We start from the raw sequence: 24,628 nt of genomic DNA, 5'->3' as shown, positions 1-24,628 counted from the left end.
CATACCGACTATCGCCTTTGTGCTGAGCGCTACGCCAGACTCAGAGACGCTAGAAACAAACAGGGTTGGTGCTTGACCTCAGAGTACGACGGGAGAGACAGATACGAGGGATGCTATAGGAAGGGCTCATTCATTCATTTTTTCCACATGTGTTCCATACCTCCTCCTCTGTGTCGAGCAGCAACAGATGCTGGAGAACAAAGATACAGGAGCCGAGGTCTTGGGCACACGTCCTGGTGATAGAGACAGAAGCAAATATGAGCCCAGGCGGGAAGTGCTCGTTCCGCGATCACTTTCCTGTTCAGAACGTGTTTGCTGATGCCTCCCACTTGCCAGACCTGAGCCCTGGGGACACCAAGGTACAGAAGACTCGGCCTCAACCACCCGGAGCACAGTCCAGTGGAGGAAACGGTCCAGTGGAGACGTTCAGCCGAACGTGATATGAGCTGCTATGATATGATGAGGGTGAGAGCAGGGGTCCCCGGAAGCGAGGAAGGCGGCCAGTGGAGCTTTCTGGAGGAGCTGGGGCCAGGTCTGAGCCCAGAGGATGACGGGGTCTCCTCAGTGAGCACTGCTTTCCCGGGCTCCCCACGACTTTCTTTCCTCCCTTCTTGCAGGACAGGAAGGTCAGACCGAGGGCCCCAGGACACCGCCCCCTCCCACCCAGACAGCTCTTTTGAGGCTCGGACTCAAGTTCTGTCTTGGGACAAGGCCCTGGGCAGCTGGCCGGCTGAACCTTGGAGACTGTCCCGCAGTGACCAAGGCCCACTGCTGACACTGAGGTTGTTTGTGCAAATGTGCTCCATTTGCCAGGCGGCCTTGTTCACAGAAGAGAAACAACGGCTCTGCTGGCGTGACGTATGGTGGGGTGTTGGGGGGCTGAGACTGTCTGCCCTGTATGGTGCCCTGGGGAACGGGGACACGGGTGCCGGTAGGGGCGGTGAGGGAAGGACAGAGCAAGGCGGAGATGGAGGGCAGCAGGGGCCAGAGCGTGCAGAGCCTCGCAGGCCTCAGGGAGGACTCGGGGCTTGATCGCAATGGTAACAGGAAGATTTGCTAAGTCGCTTTAGTCGTGTCCGACCCTGTGCGACCCCATAGACGGCAGCCAACCAGGCTCCCCCGTCCCTGGGATTCTCCAGGCAAGAACACTGGAGTGGGTTGCCATTTCCTTCTCCAGTGCATGAAAGTGAAAAGTGAAAGGGAAGTCACTCAGTCGTGCCCGACTCTTAGCGACCCCATGGACTGCAGCCCACCAGGCTGCTCCATCCATGGGATTTTCCAGGCAAGAGTACTGGAGTGGGTGCCATTGCCTTGCTTTGAGCTGGATTCAAATGGACTAAGACATAAGATTCACAACCTCCAGAGAGTATTACTTTGCTACACAGAAGAAACCAGCACAACATTGTAAAGCAAACCGTACTCCAATAACGATTAATAATAATAATAACCCCTCCAATAGCTAGCAGTTAAACCACTTGGGTATTCATTCCTTCCCCCAGTAGTTGAGCGCCTACTCTGTTCCAGACACTCTTCCAGGCACTGGAGAGAAACAAAGGGGGTTGGATACAACAAACTCAGACTCTGCCTTCCTGGGGCCAGAGGGGTCACAGACCCTACAGCAAATAATCATACGGTCAAACACAGTGATCAGAGCCACCAGGGAGGGCTTCTCCGAGGTGATGCAAAGGCAGCTGGTTAGGTGCTTCATTTGGCCGGTGTACATGGAGCAGCAAGTGTGTCAGAGACTGTGCTGGGTGCAAGGGGTGTCGCACGAGCCAGGCAGACCCAGTTCGTGCCCTCGAGGCGTGGACAGCCAGTGGAGGAGACACACCAGTAAGTGGACTGCACCAGCCTGGTGAGGGAAAGGCAGCTAGGGCACCGTGGGAGCAGGGAGGGCTTCCTGGAGAAGGAAGGTGGGAAGGAGTTGGACAGGAATTATGTGTGGGGTGAGGGAGGGGCTGGAGGGGCCAGAGGCAGGAGATGCTGCAGACTTGGGAGAACATTCAGATCCATGGCAAGGAGACCCAAGACCGTGGGTGCAGAACGGCAGGGGTGTCTGCGGGGCTCCCTCTGTCTCTCTGTGTCCCCCCTCTTTCTGCCTCTCCACCTCTGTCTGAACCCCATCTTTGTCTCGCTCGTGACTGGCCTCTGTCTTGATCCGTCAGTGCCCGACAGTCTCTCCGATTCTCTCCCGTCTCGGCCTCTCAGCTTCTCTTTCTCTCTGACTCTGTCTTGCCTGCCCTGGTCATCTTCGCGAGATGTCAGTAAGAGACAAGGATACTAGGGGGTGGGGAGGAAAAAAACAAACGGGCGGGTGGGCAGGAAGCGAGGTCAGGAGCACAAGGACAGCTGAGCACAGGGACGGGCGGTGACTGAATGTTCTGTTTTGGAAAGACAGCTCTGGTCAGGGGCGAAGGTGGCTGACCACGAAACTTGATAACCTGGCCAAACTCGGGTCCTCGCCAGCCCTCCGGCCAGCAGCCCCGTGACCCCGTGGACGCCGCACAGAACCTCCCCAGGGGGCGGGGGAGACGGGAAGAGGGCCCCCAGGCAGTTTCTCCTCTGGCCGGCGAGACTGGCAGGAAGGGGTGGGAACAGGGAACGGTGACTTCTCAAGCGAGCGCTCAGCGTGGCTTAGAACGGGAAAGCCCTGCTCATCTCTTTATCCTCTCCCAAGGTTTAGCAGTGTATTAAGCACTTACTGGGCGCCGGGCACTGGGCTGACCCTCTCAAGTGGAGCGTGGTGGCCTAAGACCATGGGCCGTACCTCCAGAGCGTCTGACCTTGTATAAGTTACTTAACCTCTTTCTTCGTGTGTAGAATGGGACTGAAGCAGAACCTGTCTGAACCACTGGAGGTCTAGAGTAATATGTGAAGTGCTCGGAATAGCACACGGCACACAGTAAGTGCTCGAGAAAAACCGAAGCTACTGTGATCTCAGGTTCGTAATTTGAGAGGCAAAGCTGAGGAGGCAGAGTGAAAGAAAGTGAAAGTGTTATTCGTTCAATTGTGTCCGACTCTTTGCAACCCCGTGGGAGGTCCATAGGATTCTCCAGGCAAGAATACTGGAGTGGGTTGCCATTTTCTTCTCTAGGGGATCTTCCTGACTCAGGGGTCGAACCGGGGTCTCCTGCATTGCAGGCAGATCTTTTTTTTTTAACCATCTGAGACACCAGGGAAGCCCAGTGAGTCAGGGTTGAATTCCCACTTCATCCCTTTCCAGCTCTGTGACCCTGGTTAAGTCTCATAACTTAACTGGGTATCAATTTTCTTATCTGTTCATTGAAGATGATTTTTTGAAAAACTTGTTTGGCGGCTCCAGGTCTCAGTTGCAGCATGTGAGATCTAGTTTCCTGACCAGGGATTGAACCCGGGCCCCCTGCTTAGGGAGTGCAGAATCTTAGCCAGTGGACCACCGGGGAAGTCCCGGTTAAGATGATCTTGATACTCACCTCATCAGGGGTTTGAGAGCTTCTGTGTACATATGAAATAGAGGGAAAGCATTCACTTCACAGGTAAAGAAAGTGTCCAGAGCACTTCGTTTTTTGCTCCATGTGCCCAGCAGGTTCCGCGTCTCCAGACCATCTGCGATGTGCTTGATCCTGTGCTCTTCCCATCCTAAAAACCACGCGGCCTGACAACCGTCTTCCGAGGCAGGCATTAGCAACCCATTTCACAGAAGTGGAAACTGAGTTCTGAAGAGATTAGACAGGCTGCCCAAAGCAGACGCTCACGAGCACCTGCTTCCCTGGGCTGCTCTCGAAGTGAACTCCTGTGACAGCCCCCCCATTTCCTGTGGCGTCAGAGGCAACTGGGGCCTCAACCTCCCTCACACACTCGGCTGTGTGTTCCTGCCTCCACGCCCCCCTCCCCAAGCCTGGCCCAGCGCTGGCCTCAGAAACGTTGGTTGCTGTCAGACAGAATCTACAGGCCCAAAGAGCTGTGCTGTCCCCGTTACCTCTCCACACCCTCAGCCTGCTTCCTCATCCTCTGGCCAACCGGAAGGAAACTCAGCATGGCCCTCGTACCCCTGAACATCTCCCTCCCTACCAGGGCGAGAAGTAGGTGACAGGCACAGGTAGTATGGACATGGGGACAGAAGGGGGTCTGGAGCCCCAGAACCCTGGGTCCTCATGCTTGTGTGACTTTGGGCATGGCACTTCCTCTCTCTGCGCCTCAGTTTTCTCATCTGTAGAATGGGCATAATCACCATAATATCCACCCCTTCAGTTGATGTGCAGGATAGAGACACAGCATGGGGTAGATGCTGGGAGGGGTGGCTGAGGACCCCTCTCCCAACCCCAGTCCTCCAGTTTGACTCTTCATGGTCAATGGTGAGCAGCTCATGAGACAGTAGCATGGTTAACAGCATGAGCCCTGGGGTCAAATCCTGCCTCTGCCACTTATTAGTGATCTAAGACTTCAGTGACTTAACCTCTCTGGGCCTTAGTTTTCCCATCCATGAAGTAGATGCAAATAATAGTCCTCCCCTCTTTGAACTGCTGTGATGATCAGATGAATTCACAAATGTAAGGAAGAGGACCCTGCCAGGCACACGATGAGGGCTCACAGAAGAGTTTGCTGCTCTTCAGGATTGAAGGGGAGAGGACATGTGGTGGCTTCTGCATAATGTACAAGAGCTTTTGCCAGGGATGGAATGGGGGGCGCGGAGGAAGGATCTTCATCTGAACTGGGGGGCTGTCAGAAAGTTAGGCCCGCATACTGGGGGCAGGGCTTTGCCGAGGTCCCCCGTGGTCCCAGGAAGGGCTGTCCCACCCACGTCCGTCCTCCCCTGGGAGCCGGCACAGTGCTTGCGCCTCCCTAAGGAGGGGGCTCCGTCCTTCCTGCCGCTCAGCCTGAATCCTTGGAGCCGCCCCTGATTTCTTGATTTCTGTTACATCTGGTCCAGCAGGGTGTCCTGTCCGCCTCTAGAACAGATCTAGACTGTGAGGTCGTGACCTTCCCCCACATCCCCTCCTCCAGTCTTCCCCTGGGCCTGGCCACCATGCCCTTCTGCCTGGACCATCGCAGTCACCTCCTCTCTGGTTGCCGCCCTTCTTCCCAGGCCCTGACAGTCCGTTCTCCACACACAGTCAGGGGGACCCTTGCAGAAGCTCGGTCAGGCCACGCTAAGCTGCTCAGGACCCTCTGGGGCTCCCGTGGACCCCAGAGGAAAGCTTTGAGCCTCTAGGAAGGATTCCGGCTCCCACGCTGCCCTGGCCACACTGGCTTCCTCCTCGCCCTCACACATGCCCGGCAACGTCCCAGCCTCAAGGCCTCTGCACTTGCTGTTTCCTCTGCCGGGAATGTGCTTCCTCCAGTTATCCGCATTGCCCAATCCCTCATGTCTTTTGAGTCTGTCCTCAAATATTTGCTCAGCGAGGCCTGCTCTGGCCCTGCTCCCGCATGTAGAGCTGTACCTCTCTGAGGTGCGCCATCCCCTTCCCCGATGTATTTTTCTTCTTAGCACCGATTGCTAAGGAGACACATCTGGAATGCAACATACTCAGTTGATCTATCAGCGTGTGTCCCTAACTCCAAAATGTCAGTGGGAGGAGCAGGGTTTGGACACGTTAAGTAGGGGCTGCCCCCATGCCTGCTGAGGCCTGGACACTCTTCCGGGGACTCGGGACCCAGCAAAGCAAAACACTGAGCCCCTGACTCCTTGACACGCTAGTCTCACGGATCTGAATACTGCCACCAGCTGAGCACAGAACTCTGAACCAGGGACTGTGTCGCTCCCCAGCCTCAGTTTCCCCATCTGTGCAGGGGACGATGATTCCTCCCTCTCAAGGCCATAGTGAGGCTCAGCGAGCAGAGGTCTCGGAAGCGCCTGGCGCCCAGTGGGCCCTCGATCAGAGCTCGGAACCTCCCTGGTCCAGCCCCCCCGGGGCTGGCTGTCCCCCAGGGGGCTGTACTGGGAGCGTTATTTTTAACTGTGACTCCGGCGTGCTGGGCAGTGGCTCTGAAGGCTGCGGGGAGACCACAGGGAGAGCAACACCCCGGCTCTCAACGCCAGGAGACCGCGGCGAGGAAAAGTTAGGAGAGCTGCCCTGTGTTCACAGTCTGCCCTGTAGCCCTTTCTGCGAAATTATGTCACGTCACCCAGTGCTGTTTATAAACCGAGCGCTGTTTATAAACTTTCCCAAGCGGGGCGCCAGGGGAAGGGGCTGCAGCCCGGTCTCCCCACTGCTCACCGCCCCCGGGAGCTGTCGATGGCCCCTCCTACGAGCCCAAGTTTGCACAGCAAAGTTGGGGTGCTGGCCTCCAGCCAGACGCTGCCCGTTTGTTTCAACACCTCCAAGTGCTCGCAGCTGACCAGCCCTGGGTATTTTTAAAACCCTGGCCTGGGCCAACCTCTTTGTCACATTCCGGTCGGGGCTTGGATGGAGTGCATGCCCCAGTTAGGGAAGCTGAGGGTTTGGGATTCATTTGACAACAAACCTTTCACCAAATTCCAGGGCCTGTGAGCCTACTGTGTGCCAGACCCTGTAGCAGGAATGGAAGCCCCCGGGGGCCAAACTCACAGAGTCTGCCCTCAGGTGGCCTCAGTCTGGAGGGGACATGGTGACAAGGGCTAGAACAGAGGCTAAGATGGCAATTGTAACCCAGATTTCGGGACTTCCCTGGTGGTCCAGTGGCTGAGACTCCACGTTCCCAGAGAGGTGGGCCCAGGTTCGATCCCCGGTCAGGAAACTGGATTCCACGTGGGTCAGCTGAGTTTGTGTGCTGCAATTAAAGATCCCGCATGCCGCAACGAAGACCTGGCATGTCAAATATATAAGCAGACTTAAAAAAGAAAAGCAACAAACTCGAATATCTAAGGGCAGCAGGGTGTGTAAGTGAATGAGTGGGCCTGGTGTGAGGCGACAGGGAGGGAGGGGTCCGCCATGAACCGGCAAAGCTCAGGCCCATGAGGAGGCGACGGCCGCTCCCCAGCTCTGACCTCTGTCATCACGAGGGGAGCGTGCCTCGTGTGCTGAGAGCTTCAGAATTTTCAAGAGAGGCTGTAAATCCAGGTCTATGTGGAATTTCATGCAAAAAATCTCATGACTTTTAAATGTTGGCAACGAGTTTTTAAAAAAATGTTAAAAACATTCTGAGAGCCAAATGAAACCCATTTGTAGGCTGGACTCTGCCCACAGAGTCAAGTTGATGGGGGCAAGCCGTTTGTGCTTGCTGATGGAAAAGATGCATTATAAAATGCTCGCCAAATGCGAGCTGAGCACCTACTATGGGCCACTTCTACTGTTCTAGACCCCAGGGAAAGCGCAGAAAGCCTGATGGCTGCCATTCCTGCCCTCATGTGGCCCATAGCCTGTGCTGTGCTGGAGGTGGCTTGTCCTGGCCGGCCAACTCTGCAAGCTGGCTTTTACACAGCCATCACAAAAACTCTAATTATTCGAACTTACAGTTAATGATAATACAGATAAAGGCAACAGCTACTCAAAACTCATCACTTTCTAACTGACATACAGTTTTCTATGTTCTTGAGGTTATTGACATCTATTAGTGCATCACAGAATACTCTGCACCATCTACCATACTATACGGTGGAAAGAGTATCTGAAGGCAGGACACTGGACATCTCTTCTCTACTCCACCGTCAGGGAAGTCATGCTGGGAGCTTGAGACTAGCCACAGGGGGAGAACTCACACCATAGAAATTGGCAAATGTAAACATCAGAGCTACCTCCTTGCCGAGAGCCAGTCAAACATTTAGCAGCAAACCATGGTGAGACAAATATACTGATAGTAGGTAATATGTCAGATCGTGGCAACTACCATGAAGGAAAATAAAGTAGGCTGGAGTGGGTGGTGAAGGTGCTGGCTATTTCACATGGGCAGGTCGTGGAAGTCTTCTCTGAGGTGATGCTATTTGAGCAGAGACCTGAATGAAACGACAGACTGAAGCAGACAGATATCTGGTTGAAGAAGTTTCAGGCAAAGGGAACAGCAAGTTTCTGCCTAGGTCCAGAGACGAGTTTTCTAGCTCAGGAACAGGGAGGAGGTGTGTGTGGCAGGAACAGAGGTGGACAAAGGTCAGATCATACAAGGTCTCATGGGCCTCGGAGAGGAGGAGGTTTTTATTCTAAGAAGGAAGAGGAATTCTAGAGAGCTTTGCGCAGGGGTGCAACCTGCCTTAATTTATCTTTGACAAAGGTACTTCCTGCTGTGATGGAGCAAAGCTGGAAGCCTGGAGCCGAGGGAAGGGACTGTGGTCACAGTTAAGTGGGTGAGGGTGGCGGCCGCCTGTGCCCTGGTGGTGTGTCTACGACAGTGGTGCAAGAATACGGATTTGGATGTATTGACATTCAGCAGCTGAGTTGACAGGCCTTCTGATGGACGGGATGTGTGGGGTGGGGCAACAGGGAATCATATAGCCCCTAGGTTTTGTCCTGAGCCTCTGGGTGAAGAGCAGCACCATTTACTGAGAGGGGAAGATGAGTGGGAAGGGCTGGAGTTTTAGGAGGGGAAAGGGGAGGTTCTGAGGTTCTCTGTGACGTTTGAGGGGTCTGGGTGACTCCCGTGTGGAGGTGACCACTCGCCACTTGGACATCAGGGTCTTGCCAGTGGGAGGCCAAGGTGGTTCTGGAGGCGGTGTCTCATGGTTGCTATGGCAACCCCCAGGCAGGGGACAATGCTGCTGGGGGGTGGGGGGGGGTTCTGGGAAGGCCCCACAGTGGAGGAATTGTGACAGGTAGGGAGAAGCATCTGGCAGGTGGAGAATGGAGAAATGGCCTCCCAGGGGGAGAGCTCAGCAGGGCGCAAAGGCACAGTCTTTTTGGAGGATGGTGTTGGAGGGGGCCTCGGGGTGGGAGAAAAAGCTGGAAGGGCCCAGAAGGGCAGATCTCTCAAAGGACTGCTTTTTTTAGCCAAAGGTGGCAGGAGTGTACCCTCAGGGCATGGGGCAGAGCCTGTCAGCGGGTTCAGGGCACAAAGAACCCCTTAGGAAGGAAACGCTGCATCCACTCTGGCCTTAGGTTGCTCATGCAGAGGATCCCCTGGCCTCCCCTGTCCACGGTCCCCCCAGCACCCTGCCCACAGTGTACACGGCAGAACACCCCTCCTACCCAGCCCAGGGCACTGGCCAAACCAGCCAGTTTCTTGGAGACTTTCACCGACTAACCAGGAAAACAAAATAACTCTGAAGAGAGGGAGGCAGGTCAAGGGAATATTCTGGAAACTTTGGTTTCTGGATTTCCATCAGGTGGAAGGGCCAGGAGGTCACTTCCCCAGATTGAGGGATGACTGAGGTAAACGCCGCCTGGCAGGGACTCGGTGTTTACAGGAACTTTGCAGCCGACCTCGGGTATAGTCCTGGGGGACAGGGAGGTGGCCCTGGACTCGGGTCTGCCCTGTCCCCTCTTCTTCAGGTCTGCGTTCAAAGGCAGGTTTTCTGCCACATATTTGCAGTGTGATCTTGGGCACGTCATCTTTCTGAGCTCAATTTTCTCATCTGTACACAGGAGCAACAGTGTCCCAGGCCTCCTGGAGTTGCTGGGGGACGAAATGATACAAAACAGATCAACAATTTAGCCCAGGGGCCTAGCTCATGCCAAATTCCCAGTAAATGTTGGCTGTCAATCATTATTTGCAAATTTATTAATTATCAATCACTTACTGTATAAGTAGGTATTGAGCTGTAGACACTATCTCAATTAAATCCCATTCCTTTCCTGTAAGAACTATCACTGACTCCATTTTACAGACAGGGAAACTGAGCCTCTGAGATTTGACCTGGCTTCCCCGAGGTAAGTTGTCACAGGGGATGCAGCTAGGATTTATCTAACCCTGCATTTGACCTCATAACCCATTCCTGTATTCATTCTGGGTTCATTCCTGGTTCTGCCTCCTATGAATGGAATCAGGCGCCGGAATTCTGGGAAACAATAATCCATGTGACCCCCAGGATCCGTCCACTCCAGCTGGGAATCCTGTCTTTCCCGGAGCCAGCCAGTTCAGGCTGCACCCTGGGTCTGGGGCCTGGACAGGACATGGATGCTGGCGGCCCCTCGGCAGGGTGTGCAGGGGTAGAGCCGTGCTAGGCCAGCCTGCGGCTGTGCCTCTGAAATCAGGAGTCCAGCCGGGCACCCATGTCCCATCAATAAACGTGCCCCAAAATAGCTCACGGGGCCTGGCCAGGGCAAGAGGACTGGGACGTCCTGTTCCCACCAGCTCTGGCCAGAGAGTGACTGTGTTCTTGGCCTTCCCCTTTGGAGGCTGCTGGGAGGGAGGGCAGAGCTCATCCTGCCTGTGGGCTCATGGGAATGAGCTGAGCCCTTGGGCACCAGCACCCCCAACTTGGGGCGCTACAATGCATCCCAAACACACTGAAGGTGGAACCGGGCCAATGGCTTTTATCTCTGTAGAGAGTCTGCTGGGGAGGTTAAGAACTTGGTGTGGGTTCAAATTCCTAGCTGTGTACCTTTGAGCAAGTGATTTCCCGGCTCTGAGCCTTGGTTGTCTCACCTGGAAAATGGGAACAAACATTTCCTGGGGTTGCAGTGGTGCTTCAGTGAGAACGGGTTGGAGACTTGGCAGGTTTATCATCTACTCCTCTTCCTCCCTCACCCCCTGCAGTGTAAATCCCACCAGGCAGGAACCCTTATGGTGCACTGCTGCGCTCCAGGGCCCCTGGGAGGTGCCCACGGCCATTTGTTGAATAAATGAATGAGGGAATGAATGACTGGAAATGCCAGGCACACAGCAAGTGCTCAGATAGGCCTAGCAGTTCTCACAGTTTTAATGTGCCTTTGAAAAAAGAGAAACTCAAGGATCAAATGTGACTCACATCCAGGGTCGGTCAAGATGTGGAGAAAGTTCAAGTGAGTCCAGGAGAAGAAAGACAAGGACCAGAGGGAACCGGAGCGCGCGAAGCAGGGTGGATGAGGCTGCTGGAAGCAGGGGATGTGGGGATGGTGGACACTGGTCTGGAGTCCCGGGTCTGGGGTGCTAGGAGCACCAGTCTGCTGGTTGGACGTCCCAGGGAGCAGCGCCTCCTCACTTGCTACCTCCTGAGTCGCCCCGTGAATGTGAATATGGGGGCTCCGGGGCTTCTGCACCTAAGGATCTGAGTATAAGGGGAAGGATGAGCAGGTTGGGCGGTTCACGCTCATATAATCCTAGCAACCGTGCTGATTCATGGTCAGTTCTTCAGTCTGCCTGCGGCCGAGCACAGGACTTTGCATGTGCCAATGCTCTGAATCTTGCAAACAGCCTTAGGAGATGGGTGCAACTCTCATTACTCCCACTTTACAGATGAGGGCACTGAGGCCCAGCTGGCGTGGGCTGCCCCAGGTCACAAGGACAGTGAGTGGTCAAGCCTCCTTTGCAGCACTCTGGCCACATGTGGCCACAAAGTGTTCCCCGGACACACAGGCTCTTCTATCCCAGGTCCCTCACATGGAACACACTCAGCCTTGTCTTTTGGCTGGGCCAGCATCACACTTCCTCAGGCCCGTCTTTGCACGCCCCTCCCCTGACCTCTCCCCACCCCCAGCTCCTGCTGTCTCTTGCTGAGCTGTGATGGTTGCATATTCGTCTGTCCTCAGGGTCTGGGCCTCGGTTGAGGAATCTGCATTTTCTCTGGGGCACAGTACCCAGTGCCGAGGGGGCACTGCTGGAAACTGTGGAATAAATGCACCCTGGGGCAGAGCTGTGAACCAAGAGTCTTGAGTCCATAATTGCACTTGGGCCAAGTGGTGGGTGGAGGGGATGCCAAGACCACCGAGTCTTAGGTTACACTCTGGGGCCTGGTCTGTCCACATACAGAGAGACACCCCTGTCCAGTGGTCAGTGCTCAGGCCCCAGGGCACAATAGTGTGCGTTCAAATACCAGCATAGCAGCCTTCCCTGGTGGTCCAGTGGCTTAGAATCCACCACTCACTCACCTTGTGACCTGGGGCAGCCAATGCCACCTTTCTGGGCCTCAGTGTCCTCATCTGTAAAATGGGAGTAATGACAGTCGTGCCCATCTCCTAAGGCTTCCGCAGGATTCAGGACCTGCCAATGGAGGGGGCACAGATTCAATCCCTGGTCCAGGGAGATTCCATATTCCTCGGGGCAACTAAGCCCGTGTGCCACAGCTACTGAAGCCTTCGCACCTGGAGCCCTGGCCTCTGCAATAAGAGATGCCATCACAAAGAGAAGCCCATGCACATCAGGTAGAGAGCAGCTCCCACTCACAGCTAGAGAAAGCCCACGTGCAGTCACGAAGACCCAGTGCAGCCAAAGCTAGATAAATAAAAGAGATACCAGCATAGCTACCACCCTTTCAAGGGGCCCTGGGCATGTGATTTCACCCGTGGCCTCAGTTTTCTCCATCTGAAAACCGGGAAAGCGATAGGGTTGGTGTGACCGTTAAATGAATCAAATATCTCAACAGTGCTGAGAATCATGCCTTTGTGTGCTTGCCAGGTCGCTTCAATCGTGTCTGACTCTGCTATGCTATGCACTGTAGCCCGCCGGGTCCTCTGACCATGGGACTCTCCAGGCAGGAATACTGGAGTGGGCTGCCATGCCCTCCGCCAGGGCATCTTCCCGACCCAGGGACCGAACCCTCGTCTCATTTCGTCTCCTGCATGGGCCAGTGGGTTCTGTACCACTAGCGCCAAGAATCATCCCTAGCACATGCCAAATGCTTTACGAGCAGTAGCAGTATTATTATCATTAGGCAAGCTGGGTTAAGCCGGGCCAGAAGTAAGAAGTTTGGACTTCATCCCTGAGGGTTGGGTAGCAGTGGGCAGATTTTTTTCAGCTGGCTCTGAGCTGGTTTCAACAACACGGAGAGAGACGTGAGGGCAATGCTAGACGATCGGCACCAGGAGCTGCTGGGCTGTGCTCACACTTCTCTGCCGTGCCGACGGACCGCTCACGACACCCCGTGGGAGAGCCCTGGTGCCCCCTTTTCAGATAGGGAAACCTTGCCTCGGCAGCAGCAAGTCACCTGCCCAGGGCATACGGCCGATTAAATAGCAAACCAGGATTTGAGCCCAGTTAGAAGTTCCCTGTTGCTGCTGCTGCTGCTGCGTCGCTTCAGTCGTGTCCGACTCTGTGCGACCCTATGGACAGCAGCCCACCAGGCTCCTCATCCACGGATTCTCTAGGCAAGAATACTGGAGTGGGTCGCCATTTCCTTCTCCATCTCTGTTGCTACTATAACAAATTATGTCAAATTTAGTGGCCCAAGATAACAGACTCTTGTTACCTTATGGCTCTGGAGGTCAGAAGTCCAACATAGATCTCCCCAGGCTAAAATCAAACCCAGGGTTCGCTCCTCAGACTCCGCTTCTTGCCTTTTCCAGCTTCTAGATGCCACGCATACTCTTGGCTCACACCACTCCAACCTCGGCTTCCCTCAAACCTCTCCTTCTCGGACTCTGACCCTCCTGCCTCCCTCTCATAAGGATGCTTGCCATTACATTGAGCCTACTGCATAATCCAGGTTAATCTTCTCATCTCCAGATTCTTTTTTTAAATATATTCTCAGAATTGGATTAGAAATGTCCAGCCTAATTAAACAAATTTTTTTAACTTCTAAGATAATAAACTTCCTAATCTTTCAGCAGTAATATTAGATGCCAAAAGACATGGAACTATATCAAGGTTTTGAGTGGATATAAATTAGAAATCTAGCTTTCTGTTCACACTAAGTCAAAGAAGTGGAATCAACCATCATAAATTTTTTAGCTAGGCAAAAATTCATAAGTTTTCTAAAATATACATATTATACATACTATATAATATATATATGTGTGTGTGTGCATACAAAAGCTTTTCTACTATGCTTGATAAAGGCTTGGGAAAGAACAACCACAAAAAAAGAGATGGAGAAATTGGAAAACATAAACTAAATGAAATGGAAGCGATGAACATGAGAGAGAAACAAACTCGCTAAAAGTAAAGCATCCTCATATAGTCCAGTTGTTTTTGAACACGGATGCTCATTAGAAACGCAGCCCCATCTCTAGATTCTCTACCATGTCTCCCAAGTCCTTTTGTCACATGAGGTGGCGTAATGACAGGTGCTGGGGATTGGGACATGCACATCTTTGGAAGAGCCATCCTTCTTCCCTGGGGGCTCAGACAGTAAAGAGTCCGCCTGCCATGCAGGAGACCTGGGTTCTATCCCTGGGTGGGGAGGAGGGTGGAGAAAAAATGACTACTCACTCCAGTCTTCTTGCCAGGAAATCCCGTGGACAGAGGAGCCTGGCGGGCTGCAGCCCAGGGAGCCGCACAGAGTTGGACATGACTGAGTGACTCACACTTTCACATTCATCTCTGGAGGGGCGTCACTCTGCTTGCCACAAACCTGGAATCCAGGCCCAACCCAGCCTCTGGAGCTTCCCAGGCGAGTACCCTAGGCTGCAGGATCTATAATGCGAGGTGGCCCGGCGTGGTGGTAGGGAGTGTGGGGAGCCTGGGTCTCTCATGCAATCCTGGGGTCTTCATGTAAGGAGGCCCCAAGGAAGGAGGCGGGCCAGGCTTGGACATGGGGTCTGGAGGCCCTCAGAGCACTACCCCAGCTGGCAGAGGAAAGGTGGGCCCCAAGCTGCCAGTTTCTAACAGAAGCTGGAAACCCTGGTTTTTATGTGAAATCTCCAGTTTTTAAGTGTTGACAAATGATTCAAAATTATGAAAAAAAAACAAAACCTTACACACACAGCACACACACCCACACTGTATATGAGGTTGCGTAGAACACATCTGAGGCCAGGTGAGGCCCACAGGCGGTGAGCTCCTGACGGCCGGCCTGCCTGGGAGAGAGCAGAGGTGAGGGCGTGCCGCGGGCAGCGGGTGCTGGACGGTCCACGGAGGAGCCTGGAGGAGGCCGAACCGCTTCCCTGGCTCCACTAGGTGGGGGCAGCCTGGACAGGGAGTGGTCGAGAGGGGGCTGGGAGGCTTCGAGGAGATGGAGAAGCAGAGGGAAGTCACACTGCGGCCGGATCAGTCCAGCCCCAACCCCAGCGGTGACCCCAGCGGTGACCCCAGGTGGGCAGGCTGCTGTGTGGTCTTGGACAAGTTCCCTGGCCTCTCTGCCTTCCTTTCCTCTTTGTCCAGTTCCACGCATTCTGTGAGCAAACCGCCGATTTGTGCCAGGCACTGTCCGGGTCATGGAGCGGCATGAGGCAGGGCAAGCTCCTGCCTCCGGTGGCCATGGCCGAGCTGGTGGCGTGGAACGGGGCCTGGGCTTAATCACCAAGTGAGAACCGGACAGAGGTCAGTTCGTCTCCCTCCACCAATCCTTGCTTTTGCCGCCTTATCCCTAACGTAGCTGTGGCTCGTGACGTCCACTCATTCACCGAGCACCAACTGAAAGCTACATATTCACCCTCAAAATCCGGAGACTGATGTCACTAGGGCTCCCATTTTACAGGTGGAGAGACTGAGGCCAGGACGCATAGATCGCTCAGTGAGGAAGGGGCTATGGTGGGAAGGAACCCTGACCCCAGAAACTATTCTCGCAGCCCCCCTCTGCCTTAACCTTTAGCTACTTACCAGTCCCTGGGAAGCTTAACGCCATCAGCTGGGGCCTCCTTGGAGGTAACATGGAGGAAATGTCCTCTCTTTGTGCTAAACTCGGTCTGGAATTACCTCTTCCCAACTTCAAATGGGCCCTGGTTCCTGACCTTGTTGACTGCATGGCCCTTGGCGCCTTGAGAGGTTTCAAACAACCGATCCTCTTTCATCTTTCTGGACTTGGCGTTTTTCTGTCTGTCTGCCTGAGGCTGTTCTGGCCTTTTACCATAAGTGTCCAGTCCCTGGACCCACTATGTGCCAGGCACTTGAGGGGCATGACCTCACTTAACCCTTAACAAGGCAGGTGCCAGGGCTAGGTGGGGTGAAATCACTTGCCCAGAGTCACACACCCATGAGCGGGATGGCTTCAAAGTCACCCTGTGAACCTCTGCACCACGCGGCTGCTCCCCACCAACTGATGGGAAGGGAGATTTTCTGCTCTTCCCCAGAAGCTTCACCCTCCTTCCAGCAGCCCAGTCTCAATGTCTGAGAATTTCATTTTCCATTAGTCCCCCTGGGAGGGCTCCTTCCTGGGACTGGGGAGCTGGGGTGCTCACGTGCTCTGAGGCCTCCCTCCCAGCTCCTTCTCTCGTGTCTGGTGTGTGGCTCCTGGGTGGGAAATTCTCCCCGATCTTGTCCCCCTCTAGTCTCCATCGCAGGGGCAAGCAAAGAAGGGCATGAAAGGTGGGCACTGCGGGCAGGGTGTGGGACGGGTTTTAGGGTCCCAGATTCCAGCTGCCCAGGGTAAGTCCGGTCAGAAGGGCGGAGTTGCCCAGATCGAATTCGGCTCGTTCTTATCAGCTGCAGAGCTCTTCGGGCAGGCAGTGTGGAATCAAAGGAGGCCAGGGCTATTTGCTTACTTTCTTTCCTCCTCTTTGGCAAAAGGAGATCAAAGCCAATCCTCTGCTCTGCCCAGCTCCCCCTTCCTCCTGTCCTGGTCTCCCTAAAAAGACTAAAAGGACACTAAAAAACCCAAAATTTGAGAAGGAGGGTTTGTCCTCCCACCTCATTTTCCCTGGCATGACTCTGCTCTGAGCCCTGGCTCATGCATTTTACAGGAACAACGGCAACATTCCTGCAGGCGATAAGCAACAGATCTTATTATTCCCCTGGCAGAGGGGGAAACTGAGGCACCCCGAGGGAAAGTCACTCTTCAGAGGTCACTCAAGCTTCTGACTCCCCGGTCTAGGTTCTCAAGCCACACCCCTCCTTGGCGTCTGTAGGTCCACCAAGAAAAACGACGTGAGCATAAAGGGGGCCGACAGCAGGCATCCGAGCTCCAATGTCCCCTGAGTCTCTCTGCTGTGCCAGCCCTGAGTTCAGGGGCTACGAACTCCAGTGACTTCAGGGCCCAGAGAAGACACACAGATGATGAAGGCGGCTGGGGTGGGGGGCGGCGTGGGCAGGGGGAGGCAGCAGCAGGGAGTGAGGGGGACGCGGTGAACAAGAAAGCCCTGGAGTTTCAACTCTGTGCCAGCCCACGGCTACCTCAGGAAAATGAGGGTCTCGTACTTTTAAGGTTTTCAGGCAGAAACCCAGACATTTTATGTGAAATCTGTGTATTTTTTTTAATAGAGTGGAAGATGAGAGTCTTTTTATTTTAGTGATAAATGGAATAAATCGATAATGTGCTATGCTGGCATCCTGGATTTGATATTCCATTTCCCCAGTGAGTTCAAATACCACCTTTGTGATAGTTCTTCCCACCGTTCTTCTATTTCATACTTTTCCTTGTAAACTCCAAAATGAATTTATCCCATTAAACAAATCCTGTGGGTCACTACTCGAAACAGCATCGGTTTATATATGTTGGCACAACTGCCCTTTGAAAGATGTGAAGTCTCCCCACCTATTTTATTCTCATCTTATTTCCTGCCCGTTGGGAAGATATTTTAGTTTTCTTCCAAAGTCTCTTGATTTTTAAATGATGGCAAAACTCCAAGATGTTGGAACTGCGTGGCCTAAGTAACGCCTCCCCTGTATGGGCTGCGTCTGGCCTGGGGCCCCCTTTTGCCCCCTGAGATTCTGGCGGCCTCACCCCAGGGGGTTGGGAGTGGGGGAGCTGAATATGCTGTCATTCAAAGATAACCCTGTCCCAGGCGGAGAGATCTCCGGGGCCAGGGAACTCAGAGCAGGCTGGGCTGAGAAACTCCGGGATGTTCACCCCTTGACACAGCCCAAGGAAAGGCAGGGCACCCACTTCCTTCACGTCCAGCCAGATAAGCCTGCAAAGGCGACGCTTCCCTGCAGGGGCTCTGGCCAGCTCACTTTTAACCAGCTCTTAAAATAGCAATTAAAAGTAATCCAGATGGCTTGGTTTTTAAAAAGAAAATTTTTAAAATAGGAAGAAAACACAGTTGGTCCAGGAGTATCTACTGAGGCCCGCTAAAGCCAGGCGCTGCTCAAGGAGCTGTGAATGCGGTTCCAGCTTTGTGGTGTTTATGCTCTAGTGGGAAACACAGGTCGTGAATCCAGAAACAGATGGAAAACCAAGGTACCCCCCCGTGATGACAGGTGCATGAAGAGATGAAGGTGGTGGGAGGCGGGAGGGTCCGTGTAGATGGGCCCGGGGGTGGCCTCTCAGCGGAGGAGCCAATTTGCTGAGACCCGAGTGATGGAAAAGAGACATCAGGGAATCAGTCTCCCTGGCACTTCCAACACCCAGGAAAACCTCTGTGACTTCTCGGCGAATCTCCTGCCAAACTGTTATTTATATAGTTAAAAAAAATTTTTTTTTAATTTCCATTTTACATGTTTACATTTTCTAAAAACCAAAAGTGGCCACATAGTGTTTATAACCACCTTCTTTTCCTACTCAGAGTGTCAGTCTCCCATCTACAAACCAGTTGATCTCAGTAGCTACCCCACGTGAGGGTGAAGCAGGTGGCTGTGAAGATTACTGCCCAAGAAAATGGCCTATGGCAGATGATTGCCATTATTGCTATTTTTTTTTTAGAGTCACTTTTCAAGAGCAGCCCTGAGAGCATCATTTCCATACTACAGGGGCAAGTGGAAAGGCTGAGATGAGAGCTGGCTGGGGAGAGAGCAGGACGCCATCCCCACCCCCCATCCCCAGCCCCAGACTCTGCACCGTGAAACCTCAACCACATAGAGCCCCTTCCTCCCCAGAGAGGAAGTTGAGGCCGAACCCAGGGACTTGTTTTCAGTTGTTTTTTTCCTCTCTGCGATGTCGTTCGTTTTTTATGAACATCGCACTTATCTGATGTCACAGGTTGGGGGAATCCAAACCACAGATACAAATATGCCCTGTTATTCTTTGAAGGATTGTGCGGCGAGATAAGGGAGCTCGGCGCAGCACGGCGGTGTTGGGGCCGGGGCCGGGTACAGCGTGCAAGGAGGCATGGTTTGTTTTTGCAGAACTAGGAGCGTCAGTGTTTGTTCGGAGCCGTCAGCATCTTTGGTGGGAGCTTGGTCGCCGGTCGCCATCACCTGGGTCATGTGGGGTGTGCTTGGCGCTCACCCTTCCCTGGGCCAGAACAGCAGGTGGGGGCACAGGGGAAACCCACAGGCATCATCGGGACCACAGCCTCATCATCTCCTGAGAATGCTGCTGAGAGCGCCGGTGGCCCAGCGGTGCCTGAGGCTAACACACACCGCTCCCTGCCATCTTCTGGTAGATTCTGAGTTAACTCGAAAATCCTGTTTGGTTTCCCTGTGCTTTCTGAGACTGTCACTTGAACACCTGAATCCCATCTGTGACCTAAGCACTATGAGGCCTGCAAAACCCTGCTTCCTCCCTGGCCCCCGTCCGGAGTCTAATCCATACGCAGTCAGTGAGGTCCTGCGAACACCCAAGTCAGGTCACACCCCTCCTCTTCTCAGAGTCCTCCTGCGGCTTCCACTGCACCCAGGGTTGGTGCCAAGTGCTCTCGGCGGGCGGCAAGGTTCTGTCTGACTTCCCCTTTCCTCCTCACTCCTTCACCCCTCCCACTCCCTGCGCTGGCCTCCACCGTGCCTCTTTGGGCCTCAGGGCCTTTGCACTTACTGCTCCCTTACTTCCTTGACTGCGATACATTCTTATCAGAGAGACTGTCCTTGACTCCCACCAAAATGGTGTCCCTTACCCCAAATGCCTACCGCTCACCCAGCTTTCTTTTTCTCCCCAGCCCTCTGTTACTCCCTGACACGTCAGATACGTGTTCTTTTGTTTACTGTCACTGGACCTAAGTTCCTGGGGACGGCTGTCTTTCTCTGGTGCCTAGAAGCTTCCTGGCACATTGAGAAAGCTCAGTCATTTCTCCTCTTGTGTAAATAAATGCAAGAATCTTGGAGCCACCTGGAACTAAGCCCGGTGTTACGTGGCAGCCTGGATGGGAGGGGATATTGAGGGACAATAGACACATATCTATGTACGGCTGAGTCCCTTCACTGTTCTCCTGAAACTATCATAAAATTGTTAATAGGTTATACCCCAGTCCATAATAAAAAGTTTAAAAAAAAAAAAAAAAGAATCTTGGAGCCAACTACTACAGACCAAAGGGTTAGCTCAGGTCTCTAGGACAATGAAAACCATAAGGTTTTTTTTTTTTTTAACTTAGCTTTTAAATTTTTTAAATTTTTTAACTTAGCTTTTAAATTTTTTTTAAATTTAACTTTAACTTAAATTTTTAAATTTTTTAACTTAGCTTTTAAATTTTTTAAAAATATATTTTATCTTTTGGCTACACCGTGAAGCATGTGGGATCTTAGTTCCCCAGCCAGGGATTGAACCCATATCCCCTGCATTGCAAGCCGAGTCTTAACCACTGGACCAGCAAGGAAGTCCCCATAAAGGATTTTAAAGGGGGAACTTCGATCGACTGGTTGGGCATGATCACTGAAGCTTCTGAGAGAGGCCACGTGCTCTAACTGTGGGACACACACCTCGGGGGGATGGCTGGATTGTGTTGGGTGAAATATAGACAGTACCGGGGCCTCCTTCATCTCAGGGGTTAAATCAGATGACACATGCACGATGCTCAGTCTCGTGCTTGGCACGTGGTTAAGTGCTCAGCAAACGGTCGTTGTAAGTACCAACTATAGCACAAAGGAGAACACGGAGTCAGGTTCTTGGACTGAGTGACTGATGGGCATGCATGAGACCCAGAGTAAAGGAGGAAGTGTGGGGTATGGTTGAGGCCAAGGGCATCAGGGTCTGAGTGGGAAAGAGCTGAGAGCCCGTGAGAAGGGTCAGTGAACATGCCCACTTGGCAGGTGGACCCAGGGGAAATGCCAGGCCTGAGCGTACAGATCTGAGGATTATCAGTGCAAAGCTGGCGACTGAAGACCCGGGGCTGGCCCTAAAACAGAGAACGTGTGCAGAAAAGGAGTAGAGGTGACCAGAGAGCCTCAGGGGCCCCCGTGTCCGTCTTCTGCCCGGACTTAGCTCCTCAGGCTGCAGAGGGAGTGCTCTTCTTGAGAACATGGAGTGATAGCCCCCTCAAATTAAAGAGGGTTCTCAGCCAGGCAGGAGAGTTGACGCTGGCTGTGGCTGGGCAACTGGCAAGGTCTGCCTCACCTCTACTGACCAGAGACTTTTATCCACCCTCTTCTCTCCTCCCCTCACTGCAATCTCATTCCCGTCCCTGCAGGTATTGGTCGTCTACAGGTACAATAATGCTACATAACAAACCACCCCAACCTTTTATTCTCTCGAATGTGGAGGGAAGAAAGGATAGAGACAAGAAAACCATAGGTGAGACTGAAAAAGAGAAGTCAGTGAGGTAGGTAACCAACAAACAGAAATGACGCTGGATCTGAGGAATTCTTCCCTGTTCCCTGGATCCACGCCTCTTGACCTGTGACCTTGCGGTTCCTCCCACAAAAGGGGTGGAGCATATTCCCTCCCGGGTGACTTGAGTTCAGCCACATGGTTTGTTTTTACCAACAGAATGAGATGAGAGTGACAGTGTGTCCGCAGGAGACTAGGCTTTCAGAGACCTTGCATATCTCCACCTGGCTTTTATGCCTCTGCCATCGCTGTAAAGAACCTGCCTGCAATGCAGAAAACCTGGGTTCGATCCCTGGGTTGGCAAGACGCCTTGGAGAAGAGAAAGGCTACCCACTCCAGTGTTCTGACCTGTAGAATTCCAGGGACTGTCTAGTTCCTGGGGTCACAAAGAGTGGGACAGGACTGAGCGACGTGCACTTTCACTTCACCCTGTAAGCAGACACACCTGGTGACGTCTTTGGGTCCCAGAAGAAGGTGAGAGGCATGTGAGGCAGGGCAGAGTCCCATCTGCCAGGCCAGCCTAGGTCAGCAGACCTCCAGCAGAACAGCAGGCAGGTGGATGGGCCTAGCCAAGACCAGCAGAACCACCCCGACAGATCCACACCAGGCCAGCTGACCTGCAGCAACTCCATATTCAAGAGAATAAAACGTTTGGGGTGTTTGTTATGCAGAATTATCACCGCCGTAGATAATGATACCTGTGAGAACAAAAGGGAGATTGCAGTGAATTGAAAGAAGAGGATGGGATTTTTAAAATTCTGATTAATCGAGGTATGGCAGACACTGTTGACTGTTTAGTTACAGCTATTGTCAACTCTTCTTGTTGGCTGAAAGAACCCTCTTTTGTCTGAGGGGGCATCGACCAGTGTACTTAAGTCAGGGGTCACCCTCCCAGCCTGAGGAGGGAAATCAGGTCTCCGGACAGAAGCCCACACTGACAACAGAAGAGTAGAAAGGGGGAAAAACTCGTGTGCTGGATAATGTCTTTGAGTCCTTGTATTAATGTCCCTTGAACAACTTGTGGTAGATACTGCTTAGTGTCTGCCCAATAGCCACTCTTCCTTTTATCCTTGTTTACAGAACCCTGATTTTATTGGGATGGCAGTCAGCCAGCTAAAAGCTCTCAGCCTCCTGAAGTCCCTGTGACAGCCGGGAGCGGCTATGTGATCCAGGTATGAGACATGAATATTAAGAAGAATTTGCCAAGTGGGGCCCCTGGGAAAGCTTTTTGAAAAGAGACAAACATAACAGGTGCTCTGCTCACCCCTGTCCTCTTCTTCCGGCTACAGTGCGGATACGAGCTAGAGAGAATGGCCATCTTGCAACCACGACCAACCGTGAGGACAAGAAGGCCAAGTGAAGAAACAGGAAGAACCTGGTGCCCTGGTGGCATCACCGAGGCACCCTAGCAGCCCAAGACGCTTACTGTTGGGCTTAGTAACAGGAGATGATAGAACTTACCAGTGGTGACATTCTTGCAGCTGAATGCATGCCTGCTGGATCCACTCCCCTGCCTCTGGATTTCTAAACTCATGAGAAAATACATTTCCTTAATGATTAAGCATTTTGCGCCGGGTTTCCTGTCCTTGCAGTTGAATGCATCCTAGAGTATCCTGCATTTTGCAGTGAGGTGACTTCTGATAAATGAGATATGCCTGATCTTGGACTTGACCGACATGGGTGTTGGGGGCAGGGATCCCGCCCACGCCTGCTGGAGAATCAGAGGGTCAAAGAGAAGACTTCTGATATCCAGCGCATCTTTCTGCCAGAACCAAAAAGACTAAGGCCTCAGGGTTTACTTCGGCTTCAGATTATCTGTGAAGAGTTCTTACTGATTTGTCAGTTTGCTTATTTGTTTTTGAAGGAAGAAAGCTAAGGTTCAAGGAGACAAATTTACCACCTAAGGCTCTCAGCCAGAGCGAGGTCTGCTGGTTTCTGGGATCATCTTCTTTTTCCTCCTCCTCTCTGGACCCATGTCTTCCCATCAGTAGGATGAGATTAACTCAAGATCAAAGCTTTTCAAACGTTTCATTTCAAAGTGGGCAAAACCCTTTTACAGCTGAACTCTTACTTGTTGTCCCACTCATAAAAAAAGACAAAAGCAGCTGCTTGTCGTGCGGCGGGTCAGGAGCCTGCAGCCTCCTCCCCGGGGCCTGGGTCCACTGGCGTCTCACTGCCGCCCCGGGTTTGCAGCGGGCTTTCAGCAGACAGCAGCCCAGATTGTCCCGAGGCCTGCAGGAAAGCCTGAGTCCAAGAGGGGCGTCTCCGATCTTTCAAACAGTGCTAACATGTATCGTGGAAGACAGTCACGCACACAGCGAAACAAAACCAAAACCAAAAGCTTTCGAGCAGTGCAAACGGGACGAAAAGTCACCTTCCTCTCGTCTCTGACTTGCCACTCTTCCCCCAAAACACAGGGCCTTGTCCTCTGAGAGATGGTCTGTGTGTCTCCCAAGAGATGTATGTACACATACTGTCCCATCTTGCCTTACACACACACGCACGCACACACACACACACACACACTCTAGCATCCTGTAATCACTTTGTATCTTTTCTCAGTTAATGTTGCATCTTGGCAGTTTTTCCAAATCCTACTCAGAGGTCTGCTTCATTCACTTCAGTGGTTACCTGATACTGGAATACTATTTAATTTATTTGGCTAAAAAGACCCTTATTCTTGACTAAGACGTACAAACTACTGTGAAAGTGAAAGTGCGGGTCTCTCCGTCCTGTGTGGTTCTCGGCGACCCCACGGACCGTAGCCCACCCGGCTCCTCTGTCCTTGGAATTCTCCAGGCAAGATACTGGCGTGAGTTGCCATTTCCTCTTCCAGGGGATTTTCCTTACCCAGAGATCGAATCCGGGACTCTTGCATTGCAGGCTGATTGTTTGCCATCTGATCCACCAGGGAAGCCCTACAAACCACTACGAATAGAATAAATAAGATATAAGGATATACTGTACAGCCAGGGAATATAGACAGTATTCTATAACAACTTTAAGTGGAGTATAATGTACAGAAATATTGAGTCTCTACACTGTATACCTGAAACTAACGTAATATTGTACATCAACCATACCTTAATTAAAACAAAAATAAGAAAAGGAAAAAACAAAGAAATGGGATACTAAAAACAAACGAAACTTTCCTCTTCTTGGATAATCAGGTTGCTTCCAGTCTTTTACTGTGTTAAAGAATCCTGCAATTTAGATGGGAGGTGGTAGGAAGGTTCAAAAAGGCGGTGACATATGTATACCTATGGCGGACTTATATTGATGTGTGGCAGAAACCAACACACTATTGTAAAGGAATCATCCTTCAAATAAAAATCAATACATTAAAAAAAGAAGAAGCTTGCAATGAGGTCTTTA

At 52.5% G+C, this 24,628-nt stretch overlaps 2 long non-coding RNA genes across 9 annotated transcripts in view; one reads left to right on the top strand and one right to left on the bottom strand.

Annotated features, from left to right (window-relative positions):
- Positions 1-3,948, bottom strand: part of LOC109567546 (uncharacterized) — a 16,804-nt gene extending 12,856 nt beyond the window's left edge. The window contains exons 1-2 of one of the 4 annotated variants that reach the window (XR_011570283.1): positions 3,453-3,948; positions 161-233 (exon numbers count right to left, since the gene is read on the bottom strand). This is a non-coding gene — a long non-coding RNA (uncharacterized lncRNA). Of the gene's footprint in view, positions 1-160; positions 234-338; positions 477-2,107; positions 2,364-3,452 lie in introns of those variants that run through there. The other 3 variants (XR_002182082.2, XR_011570282.1, XR_002182083.2) reach the window with 3 other exon arrangements.
- LOC109567545 (uncharacterized) lies at positions 1,717-24,628 on the top strand. 5 transcript variants are annotated; one of them, XR_011570285.1, is made up of 5 exons: positions 1,723-1,833; positions 2,821-2,902; positions 14,190-14,353; positions 22,334-22,425; positions 22,543-24,628. It is a non-coding gene; the product is annotated as an uncharacterized lncRNA (long non-coding RNA). The 5 variants fall into 5 exon arrangements; XR_011570286.1 differs by lacking the exon at positions 2,821-2,902 and having other exon boundaries at positions 1,717-1,833; XR_011570284.1 differs by lacking the exon at positions 1,723-1,833 and having other exon boundaries at positions 2,602-2,902.

Source organism: Bos indicus, chromosome 13 (assembly GCF_029378745.1).
Source record: "Bos indicus isolate NIAB-ARS_2022 breed Sahiwal x Tharparkar chromosome 13, NIAB-ARS_B.indTharparkar_mat_pri_1.0, whole genome shotgun sequence".
Classification (NCBI taxonomy): Eukaryota; Metazoa; Chordata; class Mammalia; order Artiodactyla; family Bovidae; genus Bos; species Bos indicus.
Note: the sequence above shows the minus strand (reverse complement) of the source record. Positions and strands in the feature narration are given on the sequence as shown.